At 41.4% G+C, this 22,429-nt stretch overlaps 1 protein-coding gene and 1 pseudogene across 1 annotated transcript in view; one reads left to right on the top strand and one right to left on the bottom strand.

Annotated features, from left to right (window-relative positions):
* Nrg4 (neuregulin 4) overlaps positions 1 to 22,429 on the top strand; it is a 105,539-nt gene that overhangs the window by 22,787 nt on the left and 60,323 nt on the right. The window contains exon 3 of the mRNA XM_021207791.2: positions 19,684 to 19,809. The gene's annotated coding sequence lies outside the window, so the exon portion shown is untranslated. The remainder of the gene's footprint in view (positions 1 to 19,683; positions 19,810 to 22,429) is intronic.
* Positions 297 to 2,498, bottom strand: LOC110328345 (annotated as a pseudogene).

The raw sequence follows: 22,429 nt of genomic DNA, 5'->3' as shown, positions 1-22,429 counted from the left end.
GAAAGAGGAACACTCCTCCATTGCTGGTAGGATTGCAAGCTTGTACAACCACTCTGGAAATCAGTCTGGTGGTTCCTTAGAAAATTGGACATAGTACCCATACATTTCTAAATACAAACTGACTAACATATTTGTTACTTCTTTGTAGCTAGTGAGGTTTGCTTTCAAAACAGATAAAATTCAGTCTTTAGGTATGAATGGTGTGAGTGACAGTCTTTCTTTTTAATTTCTAGTTATTTGGGATCTTTAAGCATGCAAAAGCTTTGAGCAGGGTCCGCAAAGGAACCAGTGCTGCATCACAGCATCCAGCAGGGCCAGAGCTGGGATGCCTCTGGGTCATGTACATCAGGAGTAGAAGCACTTGGATCATCAGTCCTTTGGCCATGGTTTGGATGACTACCACACCCATGCCCACGTCCTCCCTGTCTCAAAGTCCTGGGTGGCCCAGGCCTCCGAAATTGATCTCCAGTTGAAACTTTATATCATTTGCTGGCTTCCAGAAATGAAGGTCCACAGCCGAATCTGCAACATGAACCTTTTCACTTTTTTACTTATGCAGAACAAATGCCCTTTTCCATTGTCGTCAGTACCTTCATTTGGCTTCCAGATATTAAATTCTTCTTTTGCTCGGTCTTTATTTCGAATAGCTTCTCACTCATCCGAAGGCCTCTCTTGTGGACCCTCTTCCTCAATCTCTTCAACTTCATTCTCATTCCTTTCTCTGTCTGCCTCTGGGTTTCCTCGGTCACATTTGATTGATCCAAATCAGTTCACTAATCCCTGACAGTTCCCCAGTCGTGAAAGCCACCACCTCCAGCTTCAGGCCAGATCTACCACTTCCACTGCACCTAACAATTCACTTTGCCACGAGGATCAAATCCATTGCCTTGGCCCATCTCCCATCCGCAACCTCCTTGAGCCCTTCCCAGGTCACCTCCACCTCAGAAGGGCCGTTCAATAATGTCCATCAATTGAAAATTCGCCACCTTCACCCTTCAAGTGGCTTTTCAAATCTTCATTCACAACGTGGTTGTCTTTCTGGGTCTCCTATAAATTGTTTTCCCTTCACCCTGAAGGTGTTGATCGGGTCTCCTCTATGCTCACTTTATTCCTGTTAGAGTCACCAGCAAGAGTCTCCTCCTCTTTGTCAGCCACGCCCACATGCCCAGCAGCAGGTTCTTGTGATCTCTCTGTATCTCCTTGCACACAACTGTTTGACCACCATATTGGAGGTGTTCTGAATCTCATCCAGAGCTGTGCTCTTGGTATGGGGGGCCAGGGGAGGGGCACAGGAAGGGGGGAGGCCCTACGACACCCACACCCCTGCTGGTGGCTTTTGTTCTATGCTGCCCTCAGTAAGGGTCTGGCTTGTCATCAAAGGGCTGGTCAAATCCATTGGTGACCATGCAGCCGAAACCTTTCTGAAGGAATCCAGGCATAATGGAGGCTCAGCAGACCTTCCTCCACGATTGCTGCAGACTGAGACTAGCCCAAAGCACCTGTTTCCAATCTTCGCACAAGAGTCATTGTCTAATCTTCTAGTATATATTTATATATTTAATATATAAATATATTCAAGTATAAAAACATATATTTATAATACTTGAATATATGTGTATATGTATAATATAAATAAGTTTAATATTGAATATAAATATATTCAAGTATAAAAACATGTGTGTATACACACACACACACACACACATATATATATATATATATATATATATATATATATATATATATATGATTGACATTTAGTAGATGACAGATTATCTTCTTGACCCAACCCCACATCTCCATTTGGCCTCTACCTAGGACCATAAAGGTTGGAAAAAACAAAGCGATATAATTCTAACACCTCAAGATTATGTCTCTGGGATGCCACCAGCCATCCTCCCTCACAAAAGTTCATGCCTAAAAATACTAAGGTATATGTGGTAGTTTGAATATGCTTGTCCCGGGGAGTGGCACTATTTGGAAGTGTGGCCTTGTTGGAGTAGGTGTGTCACTGTCGATGTGTGCTATAAGACTCTCGTCCTAGCTGCCTGAAGCCAGTCTCCTGCTAGCAGCCTTCAGATGAAAATGTAGAACTCTCTGTTCTACCTGCACCATTCCTGCTTGGATGCTGAAATGCTCCCACCTTAATGATCATGGGCTAAACCTCTGAACCTGTAAGGCAGCCCCAATTAAGTGTTGTCCTTATAAGAGTTGACTTGGTCATGGTGTCTGTTCACAGTAGTAAAACCCTAAGACAGCATAGCAAAACAATCTGCTGCTCTACAGCCAATACCTGATGGCAGAGCCCTTGCACTTTGGTCTCTGTGGGAAGATCCTGAGCCTAATGTTGATGATCACCAGTTGGTAGCTCAAGTGTTCTGCTTTCTATGATTTTCACTTCCAAGACTTTACTGTGTTCCTGCCACCTTTCTCTTGTCCCTCCCCTTGTCTTTAAGATGTTTTATCGTTACCTCTGTGTCATCAAAATCCAGCTCCATTCAGACTAGATTCCTTCTCTGTGCAATGCTATGTTACTGATTTAAATGTATTTTTTAAAGATATATTTTATGTCTGTGAGTACACTGTCACTCTCTTCAGACACACCAGAAGAGGGCATCAGATCCCGTTATAGATGGTTGTGAACCACCATGTAGTTGCTGGGAATTGAACTCAGGACCTCTGGAAGAGCAGTCAGTGCTCTTAACCACTGAGCCCTCTCTGCAGCCCCTATTTTTACTATTTACTAGAGTCTGACTTAAAAACAAACAGGCTGTGATTATTGGATTAAGATGACAGGTTGAGAGGTGACACACACCGGGGGCATGATACACCTGTGCGGCACATGTCACTCCTCAAAGGCTGTGTGACCTTTAGCAATTAATCATTTTGTGTATTCATCTCCTCATGTATAAATTAGGTATTACCATTATTTTTCAGAGTTGTACTCACCGTGCTTAGTGCAGTACTAACTACGTGATGAGCAGGCTTAGTCCGGTTTCCATGTGTGCTTTATTACTTCCCAGACTTCATTTTAAACCTCTCTTGATCACCTTCAGGAAACTGCACCAATCCATGCAGAGAATTTCTTTTTCTTCCACTTGACATTTTTCAGTGTCCAAGTTCTACTTTTCCTTGGGTTTTGTTAAGTGGCAATCCTAACATTTTCCTTGGAAACTGGAGTCCCATGAGAACAGAAGGCCACATCCACAGCTGCTGGAAGAAAAGATGGCAGTTTTGCTCAGTTCTTTCCTTACAGGGCTTTCTCACAGTGCAAGCTTGCCTTCTAAGGTAGAGATCAGAGCAGCACGAACGTCTTTAAGAAATTCAACACATTTAAAGGATGATTGGTCTTTACGCTATTTTTTAATGTATAGTTTAGCTTTATGTTCATTGGTATTTTGCCTGTATGTATATCTGTGTGAGGGTGTCAGAAGCCCTGGAATTAAAATTATAGACATGTGCAAGCTGCCGTGTAGGTGCTGGCAATTGAACCTGGACCTTCTGGAAGAGTAGCCAGTGCTCTTAACCACTGAGTCATCTCTCTAGCCCTAGTGGGTATTTTGTGAGGTTCTTTGCTTGTTTTTAAACGAGTCCTGAATTGAGCTGTCTCTCATGTAAAGGTACTCCATCATCACAGCAGAACATTCTGGTTTAAAGACTAGCTTGAGCAGAAATAAGGGAAGAACTCAGTACAGTGCTAACCCCAAGTTAGTTTTGTGAGGGCCAAAGCCTAGAGGCTTCCTTCCCATGTCTGCTAGGACTGCTCTGTTTGGGGTTTAGCTGTTGTCATTCTTCTGACTTCTCAGAAAGTCAGATAAAGCAATTTAGTTTTGGTTTGCAGTCATGGAATTTTGGCCCATTGTAACTCCACTTGTTTATCTACTGGCTGCAGAACAGGATCTCAACCCCAAAGAGTGGTCCATTAGCTTTCCTTAGTAGTCTGAAAGTGTGATGCCAGGACACTGATCTCTAGTGTTTTCACCTCAGGAGAATGCCCTACGGTGCTTAGAGGGCTAAAGCAAATCAGAGCCCACCTGAGAGTGCACACTGTCCAAGTTCAGGCCACTGCTTAAAGGACTTACAAGGGAGCATGGATGGATTTCATTATTCTGCTGAAACAATAGAAATAATGGCATAATACATGCACATGCATATAAAAAGCCAAGTGCCAGTGGTTGATAATCATTGCCATTTAAAAGCAGCTAGAAGAGAAGAGAAAAGGCAACTCTTGACATTCTAAAGTAGAACCCCACAAACTGTGTGGAGCTGTGGTACAGATGAGGCTAGAAAGTGTAAGGTCTGTTACAGTCACAGTCCTTCCCATCCGTGTGACTGTAACTGTAAGGTCTGTTATAGTCACAGTCCTTCCCATCCGTGTGACTGTGCTGTATCCCAATCCTTCCACAAAGGAACGAATAGTATACAAAGTTGCTGGACTTTGGAGGAAACAGGTATAACTCATTACCTCTTTATGTTTATTTAATATTTTCTTGAGTTTCTGGGACTCACTCTGTCTCGCAAGCTGTCATGGAACTCGTGGTAATCCTCCTGTCCTACTCCCCAAAGTGCTGGGATTGTGGAGGTTGCAGCACAATACCTGGCTTCCATGACCTACCTCTGTAGGTATTTTGTAAAATACCTTTTCTCTCCCTCAGCAAGGAGTTTTTAAGATCTTGGTGGGATGACCTACTAGTAAGTTTTCTCTTTCTGGAAGCAACAGTGTGTGTCCTCTCTGTTTCTTAGTATTTTCCTGTGATGGCCACTCAAGGTACAAAAGGTTCCATAGCTGCAGGAAGCTCCAGTCTGCTTCCCAAGGCAACCATTATTAATTTTTCCTGTTCTTGAATGGCAGATAAGTTGAATCATTTTGGTTTAATAAGCTAATGATTTTATTAGCTTAGTATTATATCCCAAAGACTCACCTGTGTTCTTTCCTTCATAATAATTTTACTTTTTGAAATTATATCATTCCCCTTTTCCCTTTCTTCCCTCCAGTCACCCCCTTGGTCACCCTTTGTATTCATGGCTTCTTTGTCTTCAAATGTTGTCACACACACACACACACACACACACACACACACAGGCATATATTTCCCTAAATACACAAATAGAACCTACACAGCCTGTACACTGTTACCTGTATACATATACTCTTAGACACCTGTCTACAGTTGAGCTGTCCCTTTCTATGTTAGCGTATCTGTTGGCTATCTCATTGTTAAGGACTTACTCAGGCAGACATAATAGTGAAATGACATAGGTGTGGCCTCTCTGACATTTCTAGGAGACACAATTTCACAGTAAACTTCCTGTGCCTCTAGCTCTTATGATCTCTCCTCCCTCTTCTGCAATGATCCCTGGGTCTTAGGTGCAGGAATTGTGTTAGATTTATCAATTGGGCCTGGCCACCACGTGATCTCTATCTCTACATTATGGTTGGCTGTGTTTTTCTGTAATGGTCCCTGTCTATTGCAAGGTTTCTTTGATGAGCAGTGATAGCTGCACTCACCTGTGGTAATGAGGGCAAACATTTATACTCTGTTGGGAATGATGCTGGTTTACTAAAGTGGTGGGTGTAGGTTCCCCTCCGAGTTTCATGACTTTCCTAGTTCTGGGTAGTTGACTAGGTGCTCAGTGCCAGCCATGATTCCCTCCTGTGGAATGGGGCCTTCAATCCAATTAGCTACTTGTTACCACCCAAGCTACAATCTTTATTGATTTTTCAAATTGCCAAATACTCCATGATGTGACTGTACCACAGTTTGTGTGCACACACTCCTGGTGACATTCATGGATTATTCCATAGTTCCAGTGTATATCATAGTTTCTGACCATTGCAAAGCCTGCTGTGACCCTGGGACAAGTCTTCTGATGAATGTGGCTGTCATTTCTCTTGGGTTTACCGCAAGGTAAGTTATATAGGTTGGTGAAGGTTGGACATTATTAGAAAACTGCATAACATTGCCGCCAGTGTGAAAGCTCCAACTATTAAATGATATTAGCAGGTCCTGTGAATTTTGCCCAGCCTAGGGGTATATAGTGGCATTTACTTATAGTTTTCATATGTATTTCTCTTATAGCTAATGAGTAAGTACATTTTTATACACATTATTGGCTTTTGAGATATCTTTGATGAACGGTAACATCTTTTGCCCCTTTTAAATTTTGAATTGATCTTTTTTCCCCCTTATTCACTTATGAGAAGGCTTTTAGGGCTAGAGAGATGACTTAGGAGCTAAGAGAACTTAGAAGATGGGAGAACCCAGCATCTCTATCAGGGACTCACAACTCTCTGCAACTCCAGCTCAGGGAATCTGGTGAGCCTGTCCTCAGTAGGCACCGTACTACGTGCACATAGCCAGGCCTCACACACACACACGCACATATTTGAAAAACTAAAGTCTTTAAATGCTTTAAAAATATTTATTTGATGTATATGAGAGTGCGTGTATGTGTGTATATGTGTATCAGTTTCCCCACATTGAAGTTACAGATGGTTGTGTTGCCACCATATGGGTGGTAGGAACTGAACCGAGGTCCTTTGCCCACTGCAATAGCAGCAAGTGCTCTTAACCACTGATCCACCTTTCAACCTCTTTAAACACGTGAGTGTGCACCCTTTATCAGATATATGTGCAGTGAGCGTTCTGTCTAAGCATCTGCCTAGCTCATCTGGGATTAGCCCTTTTATTTTTGAATTCATCTTTTTTAAAAAAAGCTCTTAATTTTGATACCTGAATGATCATTTTTTTCTTTAATAGCTAATGCTGATTATATCCTGAGACATCTTTATTCAAAGTTGTGAGCTAATTCCTTGACAGTGGTGTTGTTGTTGTTGTTGTTGTTTTAGACGCTGAATAGTTTTAGCTTTTACATTTTGGTATAAGATCTATTATAATTTTTAATATAAAACGTAGAGTTAAGGCTTAATCCTGAATTTACTTCTGTTATTTTTATTGTTTAGAGAAGTCACTAAGCATTCCAGTTTCAAGAATGAGAACAGACTTCATAGAGTTATGGAGTGACAGTACATACAGAGGCAGAGGGGACTGCTACTGGCCATCTTTGGAGACCAGCTAATAGGTTCAGTTGATTTCTGTACATTGACCTTGTATCTCATGTCCTTACCCAATTTGCTCCCTACGTTTAGTTTTTAGCAGATTCTTTTGAATATCCTCTTTCCCATTGGTTTTCTTCCTAGCACAGAAAGGAATGGGTTTCTCTCTCGCTCTCTCTCTCTCTCTCTCTCTCTCTCTCTCTCTCTCTCTCTCTCTCTCTCACACACACACACACACACACACACACACACACACACACACCATTATTTGTTGTTCTTACCTTACCACAGCCCTTCTCCTTTCACTGGTTTCTTTCCTTAAATTTTTTTTTGGCCTGTATATGATTTGTGGTGTGTATAGTGTATGCACATGCTTGTCCACATATGTGTGTGTGCACACGAACACATGTGCACATGTGTGTAATTAGGCCAGAATTTGATGTTATGTAACTTTGTCATTGTACATCTTCCACACTGGTACAGAGCCTCTCACATGACTCCAGAGCACACTAATCAAGCCTGTTCAGCTAACTAGCTCGCTTGCTCTGGGAATCCCTTCTCTCCACCTCCCATGTGCTGGGATCACAGGCAGACTACCAGGCCCAATGGCATTTAAGTGGGTGCTGGGGATACAAACCCTGATCCTCACAATTGCATGGCAAGGACTTTACCCTCTGAGCCCCTGGTCCCTTTATTTTCCTTAGAGTCCCCTACTCTGTTTTCATGATGTGCTCTGATACCCTTGACAGTCACTCCAACCCTGCCATTGAGACCATTTCCTGCCTTTATACTTTTATGTTTCATCTCATTCTCTCATTCTCTCATTCTCTCTTTCTCATCTAGATTCTGTATGTATGAGAGCAAACATAACATTTGTCTGACTCTGCCTTTTGGCCTGATATAATGATCTCTAGTTGCATCCATCTTCTTGTGAATGTCATGATTCCATTCTTCCTCTCAGTGGAATAGAGTGATTATCTTCTTCATGCATTCATTCGTTGATGGACATTTCAGCTGAGTCCATATCTCGGCTATTGTGAGCAGAGCTGCAGTAGACATGGATGTCAGGAATCACCAAGGTTGGGCAAGGCTTTCTTGGGTCCATATGGGTGAGGAGTGGAGTCTCCATATGGCTTCAGTTGTAAGCAGTGTAGCTTACATTGTGGTTGTGTCAGTGGTCCAAGCTGGAGGAGTTCATGGCTATCGTGGTAGCTGAATTGACTACCAGGGCACAAGCGTCAAGGGATCCTTCTGTCTCTTTCTCATTGTTTACTGAGAGTGTCACTTCTGGTTTGTGGACTGATGGCTCACAGGCACCCACATCAGAATCCAGGTCGAAGGCAGGTGGCTGTAGACTCAGGTTATTGGGCTCAGGGTCTTACAAAACTTCATGGCCACACTTCAGGTATAATGCCACTCACTTTGTGTACACAAGTGAATGTAGTTCTCCCATTAAACCAGGATCTGCTGCACTAGTGTGCACCCCTGTGCCCAGGTTCAGCTGTCAATGACACTGGCCCAGTGGAAAGAATGATTTGGACTGTCAGGCCTCGGGGATCAGGGCACCTATCCAGGGACCCAGCACTGACAGAGCATAAGCAGCTCTAGCTTCAACAGAGTAAAGGTACCACAAGTTGTGACTTTAGACCCCCCAGCTATTGAATCACAGCAGTAGCCCTGGCTTTGTGGGGCTGGGTATAGTGGAATGGACCTGAAGATACAGAAACCTCCTTCCCCAGAGAAGTGAGGTGCTGCCACAGCTAGGACCATGAGGAGCTAATTCAGTGCCAGGTTTTGGGGAAGTTATGACTGCTTGGCCTAATGAATGGATGTCATAGATAATGTGATGTCTTAGGTGAGTGGAGTTTCTTGATCTTTGGGGGAGGGCACTGCATTAAGATAGTGTTCTTGTGATGCGGATGCTTCTATTCATGTGTAAAAGAGGCTTGGGATTCTTGGCTGGCCAAATGCTGGAAGTCTGATGCTCTGTGCTGTGTGGGGTTGGGTACCATCTCAGTTCAGCCCTGGAGGTATGATGTGCTGGTTATCAAAATGGAAGACAGAGAGCTCTGCCATAGTGTAGCCCCAGGGTAGGACACAGCAGTAGTTCCATTTAGGTTGAAGTACTACTTGGTGGGCATAGCGTCCGGAGCCTCAGCAGGGGAGAGGTGCAATGGCCATTTGCACCAGGAACGGGACATGTGTAAGGAGTGGCTCTAGTTCCTAGATGGTACAGCTCAGAACTAAATCGAGAAATGAAGCAAAACATCAGCTACTTTTCGCTCACTGGGTTGGTACCCAAGGACTGAAAGAGTCTCCAGCTGATAATCCACTGTGGTAATAGGGCTGCTGGATGCGTTTCCTTAACTTTTGTGCCTTCCCTTCCTGCTTTCAGGCTGACTCAGACAGGATGATGGGTACAAGCAGAGGGTTTCCTTCCCTTCCCTAGGTGACTGCCCTGGGCTTCTATGTTCTGTAGGATTGCTGCCGCTGCTGCTGCCACTGCCGCATGATTGTTTATTATTCTTTAGTTATTTTGGTTGACATGAAGTTCTTTATTCATTGTTTGGATTCGTGTGGGGCAGTGGTAAGAAAGATAGGGATTTTTGGTCAGCCATCTTTCTGACATCACCCTCAGAATTCACGCTCTGATGTTAGTTCCACAAGATGCCATACAGCATGGAGTGCTGTAAACATTCAAAACTGTAGTCCACCTAACAGGTTCAAACAGCATCATCACAGCCTGAGAATTCGTCACAAACACAGCTTCTCAGACTCCTCACAGAACTGCAACACTAGAAGATCGTGGGGTGGGTGGGGATGCTCTTCCGTTCTTTAACAGCCCCCCCCTGTAGTTTTGGTACATGCTGGAGTCTGAGAACCAGCACAACATTCCAATTCCTCATTTTGGAAATGTTTTGATGCTATATGCTCTGCACACGTGTGTGTGTGTGTGTGTGTGTGTGTGTGTTTAATCTCAATAACTTAACTGTTATATGTATATGCTTATTATATGTTTATGTTTGTGTATGTGTACCTACCTATATGGGTATATATATGTATATATGGCTCCTTTCTCTCATAGCCTTTTTGAAGCTTTTCCATGTTGTATGTCTCCATTTGTTCCTTTTTATTGATTTCAGTGTTCCATTGTGTGAACATGGCATACTCTGTTTATTCATTCTCCTGTTGATTGACATTTTGGGTTTTTCCAGTTAGGCAATTGTGAATAACGATTTCCTGACCATTCATTTACACTTCTTTTTATGCAGACTTACATTTTTTTAAAAGAAAAGTTTCCCTTGGGTAAGTATATGGGAATGCAATAGCTGGCTCGTACACCAGGTTCATTAGTTATCTAATGTTGCATAACAAATACCCAGAGGCTGAGAACAACCAAAGTGCATCATCTCTGTCTCGTGAGATCAGGAAGCCTGGAGTGACTCAGCCAGATGGTTCCAGCTTAGAGCCAGTCAAGGAGAGTAGAGCATGCTCATCTCAGGGATCACATGACTCAATTTCCTAACATTCCTTGCTGGTAATAGCCTCGTGACAAGGCATCTGGCTTTCCTCAGAATAAAACAGCCTGAGAGAAGAAGAAGAAGAAAAAAAAAGTAACCAGGAAAGAAGCCATTATCCTTAAAATCCAGACCTGGAAATCCATCTGATCATGCTGTCCTCACCAACCCCATTTAGGGGGAAGTTTGGACAGGTGTGAATTCTAAGAAGCAAAGTCCCTAAGGCTCCTCCATACTGTTAGCTTTCTCCCATAGTAGTTGTTTGCTTAAATTTATAAGAAGTTGCAGACTTTGGTCAGCTCCTTACTGCATACTCCCCTCGAGAGCGAGAACTAAGTCATGTCCTTGTGCATGTTTGATATGGACACTTTTGCTGCTATGCATTCCAGCGGAGCTATGGGCTCCATTCTGGCTTTAAAGTCACCACTGTCTGATGACTGTGCTTTTGAACATTTTCATGTGCTTATTAATCAGCTGCTCAAATATCCTCCTTGGTAAAATGACTTCACGTTTTTCCCATTTTAAGACTGAGCTGTCTTACCACTGAAGTTTTGGAATTCACCATACATGTATGTTAGATGTAAGTGCTTAACTAGATATACAATAAAAAATATTCTATCTTCTCCCAGGTTGTGGTGTGACCTTTTGTTGTCTTAATAGTTCTGTATAGAGAACAACAGTTTTTATTTTGATCAAATCCAATTTATCATTCTTTTCTTTACAGTTCATTACTTTTGTTTGTCCTTTGAGATGATATCATGCTACTACGTAGCTCAGGCTGACCTGAGTGTGCAGTCTTCCTGTTTCCACTTCCTGGGTACTGGCGTTAGAGGCACAATCATACTTGGCCAGTTCATCTTTTGTTCATCCATTGTTTATTGTTCTTTTTTTTCATATTATGTATGTATGTATTTGGGGGGGGTGTAGGTGGTGTGTGTATGCCCATGCCACAGTACACATGAAGAGGTCAGAAGACAACTTGCAGAAGTTGATTCTCTCCGTCCACTATGTGGGTTCCTGAAATCAACATCAGGCTTGGCAACAAGCACCTTTATCCACTGAACCATCTTGCTGGCCCTCTTTGTTGATTTTTCTTTCTGAACAATTTGTCCATTGTCCACAGTGGGGGAAAGGCCCAGACTGTCATTAACTGTTCACTATGTACTGCCAATATGAAAGATTAAAGAGGAACAGGGGCAATATCTCCATTTGGAAAGTGCTTCTGAGCAAATTGAAAGTGCTGAGCCCACATGAACAGACGGGCATGTAGAGCACCCCTTTAATTTTTGCACTGAAAATACAGAAACGAGCAGATCCCTGAAGATTGTTGTCACCCATGCTGAATGGTGAGTTCCAGAAGCAAACAGAGACTGGCTTGTGGCCTCTACCTACATGTATACACATGTGTAAACCTACTTTCACACACACAGGTACACTAGTATGCACTAACATGTACACAAATACATCAAAAGATAGATAACATAAATTGTATAGACAGTAAAATAAGAATATGCTACAAATTTGACAACCACTTTGGAATAAACAAATCTCTTGAGGGATACAATCTGACTCACATAGGAAGAAACAGACAATCTTAATAGGTCTCTGTTGAGGAAGTTGTGCTGGTGATTAATAACCATTCACTATAGAAAGCACTGGGCCAAATGCACTCACTGGTTTAGCAAACATGAAGAAGGAAATGATATCAATTCTCTACAGTCTCTTTCCAAAGAGATTTCCTATTTCCAATGCTTCCTAATTCATTCTATGAGGTCCTTAGAACCTTATGACAAAACAGCACATTTCCAGAGAAGAAAACTTCTGTCCAGTATCTCCCATGAACAGAGACACAAAATCCCTCAATGTACTAAAGTCTAATAATTCATAAAAAGAAACATACATTATAACCAGTGGAATTTATGCCAGTTATATGAGGCTGTGTGTACAGCATTCTACAATGAATTTAATCTATAACTTTATAGATTATTAGGAAAATCGTATGATAGCATCAATAAATACATTTGACAAAAATTCAGTACCCATTCGTGAGAAAGATTTAACAAATGTAGAGAGGACATTTTTTTCCAGCCCTATAAAGAACACCTTCAAAACACCCACCACTTTGCACCTGTTTAAATGGTGAGAAAATAGAAAACCTTTTGCTGATACCAGTAATATGAAAAGATCCATTCTCACCTCTTCTTTATAACACAGTACTGAATGTGCTAGCTAATGTATTAAGAGAAGAAAAGAAATAAATACACAAATTGAAAAGGAAGAGTTAACCATCTTTGTGCACAGAGTGATTCTCTGTAGGTATTCCAAGAGAAACAAGCTTTTCAGACCCAGTAAGCAATTACAGCAAGGTTATAGGATGCAAGGTTATTCTGTAAAAACCAATTGTCCTCTTACTTACTGGCATTGAACAAATACAAATAGAATTGGAAATTGAAGGGAAAGTATTTAAATTAACTCCCCAGAATATGAACTATACAGCCATAAGTAGCAAAATATACACAAGGATAAAACTACAAAATCTGATGGAAAACACAAGGAAGAAATAGTAGATTCAATTTGTTGAGATGTCATTTTTTTTTTCCTCAACCCAATCTACAGATTCAATTCAACCTCAGTCAGAATTCCTGATCAGTTTGTCTCACAAAACCACTAAGCTAGTTCTAAAGTCTAATGGAGAGGCAAGGGACACAGAATAGCCCGCATAGTGCTGAAGCAGAATGATATTGAATTTACACCACCTAATTTCAGAATTTACTATTTTACATGTAATCAAAACACCATGGCTTAAGTGGATAAACAGATCAGCAGAGAGACTAGAAAAGCCAGAAGTGTGCCAGTGCACAGAAGTGTGCCAATGCACAGAAATGGACCAATACACAGTCAACTAACACTTGGCAAAGAGCATAAGCAGTACTATGTAGCGAGAATTCTGCAATTTTGGTTTCTTTAAAAACACAGAAATATAAGAATATGTTTTTGTTTGAATCCCAGGTGTGGAGATTTGGGGCTGCTTTGGACTGTCGGCTGCAGCTGGCTATGATCTGCCTCGTGCTCTAGCAGAGGCATGGTTTTGCCAGCTGCAGATAGTTTCTGTGGAATTTAGAATTCTGGGGAGATTTCAGAAGGTATATAAGTGCTAGGATCCCATAGGCAGGGTGGCACTATTAGGAGGTGAGGTCTCCTTGGAGTGGGTGTGGCCTTGTTAGAGGAGGTGTGCAACTGTGAGGGCAGGCTTTGAGAGGTCAGATGCTTAAGCTGGGCCTAGTGTAGCATTTGCTTCCTGCTGCCTGAGGATCAGAATGTAGAACTCTCAGCTCCTTCTCCAGCACCATGTCTGTCTGCACACCACCATGCTTCCTGCCTTGATGATAATGGACTAAACCTCTGAAACTGTAAGCCAGCCCCGATGAAATGTTTTTTTTTTTTTTTCTTCAAAGATGCTGTGGTCATGGTCTCTTCACAGCAACAGAAACTCTAACTGAGACACAGTCTTTCCTAGTATTTTAAAATTAGAGAATTTGTTTTTAAATTTTTTTTTACCAAGCAATAAAATATTTCTATTCTGTAACTATTAAAAGCAAAGGCCAGGCGGTGGTGGCGCACGCCTTTAATCCCAGCACTTGGGAGGCAGAGACAGGCAGATATCTAAATTCAAGGCCAGCCTGGTCTACAGAGTGAGTTCCAGGACAGCCAGGGATACACAGAGAAACCCTGTCTCAAAAAACCAAACCAAAACAAAACAGCAAAGGCGTAAGGTGAAATGTCTTTCTAGTTCCAGTAGGTTGATGAGGTATATTAGTTTTGAACTTGTTTCGGCTTCTATGGCTTTAAAATAGAGGCATATGAAAGTGGTTAAACTGAAAACAACATTGAAAAAGGAGGGAAAATTAAAAGTTACTTGCTGGCAGGTAATCACAGTATTAGGGAAGATGGAAAGGTTGTGTTGTGACATTGAAACTAAAGTTCAGGCTGTGCTGTAAGGCAACATTGATGCCTTAGCCTCCTCCAGTCCCCAGAGGATCCCATTTCAGTCCTACCGGGCAAGACCTGGGCAAACAGAATAGGACTGAACACAGTTGGTGGGTCCCAGTTGAGGTCAGCATGCAAACCTGCTGTAAGGAGGGCCCTGTCAGTGTCTTCTCCCTTGAAGAAGCAGTGAGGATGGCAGTCTGCTCCAAGAGAAAAATCTCCTTTGCTGAAGAAATTTAAGGAGATAGGACTTCCAGTGTATTTACTCTAAACAAAGGGCCAATAAAATTTCTGTAAATGGTCAGGTGGTAAATGTTTTAAGATTTTTTAAACCATATAAACTTATTTCTGTCTTAATTCACATTGCTATACCAAAATGACAGTGCCACAGATATAACTACATACTGGACAATGGCATTTCAGTCCATGCTGCACCACATACACAGTGATGGGTGTGCTGTATAGCCAAAACCATAGCAGGCTGTATCTTCTGTGATCTCACAAGGATGAAGCCAATGACAGATGCAGCTCTCAGAATACATTCCTGTTAATAAGCGACCCATGGCCGTATTCCCCACAGCTCTGAACATTCGGAAGTCCAGTGTCAGGTGCAAGTGGGACTGTCTGATGAGGAGTGTTCTTGGCTTCTATGGAGGTGTGTTGTTTCCAAGTCCTCCAAAGAGGAGGAACGTGAAGGAACAGGGAGTGATAAGGCTTCATGCTGTACAAAGCCTCTTTAAAAACAATAATGAAAGTGTGTGATATGCACACACATGCAGGTATCTATGGAGACCAGGAGAGGGCATTGGAACCGTTACAACTGGAGTTACAATTGTGCATTTCCATATTGTGGGTTCTGGGAGCTCCACTCGTGTCCTCTGTAGGAAGAGAAAGCACTGGCCATCTCCCCAACTCTGGAGCCTCTTTTATAAAGACCTTGGTCCTATTCGTGAGGCAGGGCCCCTTTTGACCTAATCACCTTGTAGAAGCCTAACCTTTAACCTGTTGTCATTGGAAGTTAAGTTTCAACACACATTTTTAAGGGGATACAAACATTCAAACTAGAGCAGCTTGTGTGATGTATTTCTGTGTGATATTAAGTGTTTGTTTATGATCCTTAAAATATTTTTAAAACTGTCGGGTATTTCTGCTTGGACTTATATACCAGACTGCTCTCCTCCCTACAGTCATAGCTCTCAGGAGGCTAATGCAGGGGGATTGCCACAAGTCTAAGGCCAGCTTAAGTCTATGACTTAAGTCATAGTTCCAGGGTAATTCCAACTCTGTGTGTGTGTGTGTGTGTGTGTGTGTGTGTGTGTATGTGTAGCACTCAAGATCAAGCATTTTACAAAAACAGTCTGAGCTTGGGTATGTAATTGATTTATACTCTGCTCTAAGAGAAGTTTTAGCTCTGCAGTCTGCCAGTGGGCTCCTGGCCAGTTCTTCCCCAAAACAAACCTCCCAGTCAAATGTTCCACTCAGGTACACAGAGTACCTATTGCTATTCCCATCAGAGTGTGAGGTCTGCTGGAAAGCCGAGGTACTTACACAATGTCAGAGGAATCCACACCTCTTATCTAGAAGAGTCAACCAAGAATAAACAGCTAAAACGTATGAGCAATCAAGGTTTCTCAAATAGTTGAGGAAAAGCAATATTGGTTAGAGAAGACCCTGATAATAAACACTGGCCCTGGAAGTTATAAAACCAAGGGAACCAAACAGCACCTATAAATGTTTTCTTTTTAAAAGATTTTATTTTTAATTATGTGTATGTATGAGCATATGCGTGTTGAGTGTAACTGGAGCCAGGCTCATAAGTGGTTATGAGTGCCTGGTGTGGATGCTGGGGTTTGAACTCTGGCCTCTGGAAGAATAGTGAGTGCCCTAAACAGCTGAGCCACATCTCCAGTCCTAAAGATGTTTTTGCCTGGTACATTGTGAGAGATTAGAGAAGCTATTCTATCCTTTAATTACAGCCATGGAGAATGATAAGTGAATGAAGAACTCTTTATTTGTTAAATATATCACTAAGTCAAAGGCAAGAATTTAACCAGGTATAGCTGAAAAACCTTCAGACACTGATGTCTGAAAATGACTTAGAAAACAGTATAGATGTAAGGAAGATTAAATCTACAATTCCCCAAATCTAAACTACAGAGTAGTGTAATACAGAGAAAAGTTAGCAAAACAATAGTAGGTGGAGTTATTAATGTTAAGGAACACGAGGCTTCAGCTAGGAAGGACCCACATGGCTATCTAACATTTGGAAAACCTTCTCAAGGATAAGTTTAGGTAACAGTCTCATGAAAGTTTGGGACCTTTGGCAGAAATAAAAAGCCTCCCAAGAGAAGAGCGAGCTGGTAACGTGCAGGGTTTAAAGATTAGACAGGCACCACACTGTGCTCTCCATTGCCAGACACTGAGAGAGAGCAATACAGTATCCAAATTGGGAATTGTTTTTCAATGTACATCAATGTGACCAGCTCAATTCTATCCTGTGTAAAGACAAAATAAAGATGTCATTCACCGTGCAGGAACTTCAGTTTGGCACTGCAACCTGTTACAGAAAGTTGGGTGACAGGTACCAGCCAATGAGAGAGCAAACAAAACAGAAGATAGGGGATCTAGGATTTGGGAATCAACCCAATGAAAAGGAACCTTGGAATGCCAGCTTGATCGTTCAGTATCAGTTCTAGGGGGAAGTCAGTCAATGCAGGGTAAGGGAGGTTTGGAAGAGATGGTGGTGTCTAAGGAAAGGCAACGAAAATGCCTCAGATAACACAACTATGAGACTGGTATTTCTGATGGTAAGATTAATTATCATATGGTTAACATTTAGCCCCCCTCCTATAAAAAGGCAACTAAGATGCAAATAAAATATAAAATGGTGTTAAACCATCCTACAGAGGTTAAGAAAAGACTGAGGAGAAAAATGTGTTATTCCTGCGTACCTCACAGATCTGTCAGGAATGCTAATTAAATAGTCTTAATAATGCACGTACTTTTTATTGTTTCCCAACTTTTAGAGTAAACTGGAGGTAAAATATAAAAGAGTTCATTGGGATTATAGACCGGAATATGAATATTAAAAAAAAAATCATCATTGTGTAAGAGTCAAGGCATGACTGATAGAGAAAGGGGAAATGGGAAAAAGAAGACAGTAAGTACCATTGCTTATTTTGCACAATAGGAAGTTAGCTTGTGGGACTGGAGAGGTGGCTCAGAAGTTAAGAGCACTGCTTTCAAAGAGGTCCCAGGTTCGATTCCAGTACCCACATGGTGATTCACAACCATCTATCTATGGTTACAATATCAACCAAATTTCAGGGTAATCTGATGCCCTCTTCTGGCCACCACAGACACCAAGCACACATGTGGTACACACACACACACACATACACACCTACAGGTCTTCCCAGCTGATAAAGATATAGAGGTGCAGTTGCATCCATATCCAAAGGGGTCCACAACCGGTGTGCTCAGTCACCTGTGGATCCATGATACTCAGGAGAAGACACATCTGTAGTGAACATATAGAGACTTATTTTTTTGAACAGTATCCTATTCCCACTATCTATGTAGCATTGACATTGGATTTGGTTAGGCATTATAAGTGATCTGGAGAAGATATATATGCATGCATATAGGAAACTTGTCCCCTCCAGCACCCATGGATTGTGGCCTTTGCAAGAAGTTCTGGAACTTATCCCTGGCAAATACCAAGAGACCATCTATCTCATTTGAAATTGCAAGTGTAGCCAAGAGGAGAAATAAAGAATACAACTTATTAAATGTTGAAACAAAGAAAGTTAAAGAAGCAGGGGCTAATTTTAAGAGACTACATCTATGGTAGGGCCATAGACCTTGTCTAGAGTAATAAATATAGAAGGGAGGACTATATGCTGAATCATGGAGATTCACATCGGAAACATGCTAGGAAGAGCTTGCCTCTGGGGAGAGGGGCTGTGACATCTCTCTTGTTGTTCTGTTTCCTTGGCACTCCTCCAACCACCAATGCTTAGATGTGGTCTCTTCCTGGAGACAGTCCCTGGCCTTTGTGTCACACAGCATGTGCATAATAAACGGCTTCAAGTCCAGAGCACCCTTCCATAATGTGACTGTTTTCCTGAGTGCAGTGTCTGGATTTTCAAACTTCTCTTTCTGCGTGTCCTCATGTCACTTAAAGCTTGGTGTATCTAGGGAGCAGGAGAGATGATGTTAAGACCGTTTGCTGCTCTTCCAGAGGACCCAAGTTTGGTTCCCAACTCTTGTGTTAGGAAGCTCAAGACTGACTGTAACTCTAACTCCAGGGAACCTGACACCTTCTAGACCAGCAGTTCTCAACCTGTGGGTCACACTTCTCCCCAGGAATCATATATCCTGATATGTCCTGCATATCAGATATTTATGATTCATAACAGTAGCAAAATTATAGTTATGAAGTAGCAACAAAAGAATTTTATGGTTGACATTCCTATAACATGAGAAACCAAACTAAAAAAGGTACTAGACTCTGCAGGTACTGGCCCATGCATGGCATACACTTTCAGAGACACACATACACATAAATAGAAATTTTTTAAAAATGTGTTTTAAATAGAAATCATTATCTTACTCATGGAATATATTTCTCTATTCTTTTTGTTTTCAACAGTAGAATACACATATCTTTCTATGACATTTTTACATTTAAGAGTTGTACAGGCATTTCTATAACCCAGTTTTGGAACAATTCTGCTCTCTATAAAGGTCCCTTATGTTTGCTTGTAGCTTATGTTTCCAGGCCCAGGCAGCTGTTAGTCATTTCATGTAAGTAAGGTCATATGTGTACTCTCTTCATTTAGCATGTTCTGAAGTTCATCAGTGTTTTAACACATGTGACTAGTGAATTCCTCATTGTTGTCAAACAGTATTCCATGTGTGGCCACACCACGACTTGTTTATCGGTATGTCAGTTGATGGGCACGCCGATTGCTTCCAATGTCTGTGGATTGTCAGCAGATGGACATTTAGATTGTTTCTAGTTGGGGGACAGCAAAAATGAATGCGTTCTAACCACTTGTGTAAAGGTCTTTTTGTAGACCCGTGATTTCACTTCTTTCATATACATTTGAATTCTAGGTTTACACTTAGCTTCTTCCCTGATGCCTTGGAACTCTGGCAGAACTCATGCTTGGCACCCACAGTCACTGGGTTGCCCCAGCCCTTACATACAACTTTTCAGAAATTCTCAAAGTGTTTTCCAAAGTAAGTACCATCTGACAGTTGTGCCAGCAATGAATGTGGAACTTGGTTTCTCTGTATCCTTGTCAGAGCTTGTTACTGCTGCTACTGAGATTTAGCTGTTCAAGTGGGTACATAATGGTAACTCATCAAGAGTTGTTATCCAATAGTTATACTTTGTTTAACTTCAGCAGTGTTTGGAAACTACTCTTGACTTTCTCGGTACTCTCCTTGTTCTCTGTGTTCTATGATGTGCCTCTTAAGGATGTCTTTAATTATTGTTCTTTACCCTAGTTTCTAATGCTTTATTTTATTTCTTCACTATTCTTGGTTACTAAAATAACTTCCAAACTTTTTTTCTCATTCGAATTGTTTTCTATGCTATCAGAAAATAAGCTTTATACCATACAGCTATGACCATGCAATTCCTTTCTCAAAAGCTCTTCATGGCCTTCCTGTTACCCTTCAGATGATGTTTATGTCTGGATTCTGCTTTTGTCACCCCTGGTCCCCTTCTGTCTGCTATTTCACACTCCTAAAAATCTCTGCACCTTCACCTCTGTGCCCTGCATGCATCCTGGCCTGTGACCTACTAATAATTAGCTGGCCACCTTGCATCTTTTTTCTCTGTGCTTTTGAACATCGTGCGATATGTTCATCTATCTCTGCTTACAAATGTTTCTGTATTCCCAAGGTTACGTGTGAACAGTAACACTTCTTGGAGTCTCTTACTTTCCCTTATTAGTTAACTAGCATTATTGTTTTTGATGTGTGTGTGCTTCTATAGTGGCATACAGCCTAGGCTACACAGCAAGACTCTGGGTTAAATAATAAAATATCACACATAACAGGAGTTGGCAGGTATCTTAGAACCACACGAAACTATCCTTGTTCTAAGTAAAAATCTCCTTTATATGAGTTTTTGTGTCAGCTTTCTGTCACAGTGGGGAACCCCTGAGAAAGTAAGGGGAAGGAGAAGTGGTTTATTTTGGACCACAGCCGTGGTCCATAGCTAGTTGGCTTCATTACTATGGGGCCTGTGCTAGACAGAGCATCACATCAAAGATCATGAGCTAAGCTCTTCATCTTGTAGTATCTAGAAAACACAGGATGGGTCAGGGTCCCATCTCAGAAGACCTACCTTCCTCCACTAGGTCACATCTCCTAAAAGCTCCGCTACCTCCCAGAAGTGCCTTCAGATAGGCACCAAACTGTTCAACATATGCACTTTAGGTGGGAGCACACTTAAGATCCAAACCACAGAGATGAGTCAGTGAGAAATTTTATTTAGTCACGTGTTCTGTTTTTTATTCTGTGTCCAACAGTGGGTGGGCATTTGTTTAAAAGGTATCCAATGCATTGTACACTTGTCCACAGGAAAATGGAGAAATTGTTCTTAAATACCAAGGCTTTCATTCAGTGAAATGCTAGCTTGAAAATCTTTTCTTTCTTTCTTTCTTTCTTTCTTTCTTTTTTTTTTTTAATTTAGAATCACATGTATCTGGGTAGCACACATCTACAAACCCAGCATTTGGAAAACTAAGGCAGAAAGACTATAAACTTCCGGCAAGCCTGGGCTACACATAAAGACTATCTTTTCTTTTTTATTGGATATTTTCTTTATTTACATTTTAAATGTTTCCCCTTTCCCAGTCCCCCCCCAACCCCTATCTCATCCCCCCTCTGCTTCTATGAGGGTGCTCACCCACCCACTCACTCCTTCCTCCCCACCCTGGCATTTCCCTACACTGTAGCATAGAGCCTTCACAGGTCCAAGGGCCTCGCCTCCCAGTGATGCCCAACAAGGCCATCCTCTGCTACCTCTGCAGCTGGAGCCATGGGTCCCTCAAGACTCTATCTTAAATAATAAAATAAGGAATCACATAGCTCTCCCTGTTTTTAATTTCTTATGTATAAAAGACAGTACAAATCATCGTAACATATCTCTTAATAAATGCATCTTGAACGGCTTAAGGTCACATGATCTCCATGTGCAGTTTAGTGTTCATTCCTATATTAATTGGCAGCATAATAGTCTCCTAGTTCAGATAAAATAATAAAGGTTATTTTTATCATCTTATTTTCAGTCTCAAATACTGTGTGCTAAAATGATTTATGTACATATGCATGTATACACACATTATGCATATATGTGTTAACTATATAAAATTTCATTTGATGTGGGAGATAATATGAGCAATGAAAATAAATCTATAGTCAAAAGCATTATATATGTGTGTGTATATATATATATATATATACATATATATGTATATATATATATATGTCTGAATTGTGATTTTTGGAAGATAAAACCATTAAAACCATCTAAATGCTTAGTATACTTTATCTAAAGGGAAAATCCATATTTCATTTAAACAGATTTACATATTAACATTTTAAAACATGAGTTTTAGAACTTTTCTTAGTGTATATGAGGCTCTTCTTAGAAGGGGAGGAAGAAAGATTATAAGAGCCAGAGGTAATGGATGATTCCAAGGAGACAGCGTTTCCCAGACAGGACTGGACTTAAACACCCCACTCTCGCTTAAGAGCGCATGAATGGCTGTGTCACATTTTTCCTGAGAACTTATATCATCAGATCCACTAGCTGCATCGTTGTAGGTGCTACTATAGGTGTGAG

The sequence above is a fragment of the Mus pahari genome, chromosome 10, assembly GCF_900095145.1.
Source record: "Mus pahari chromosome 10, PAHARI_EIJ_v1.1, whole genome shotgun sequence".
Lineage (NCBI taxonomy): Eukaryota > Metazoa > Chordata > Mammalia > Rodentia > Muridae > Mus > Mus pahari.
Note: the sequence above shows the minus strand (reverse complement) of the source record. Positions and strands in the feature narration are given on the sequence as shown.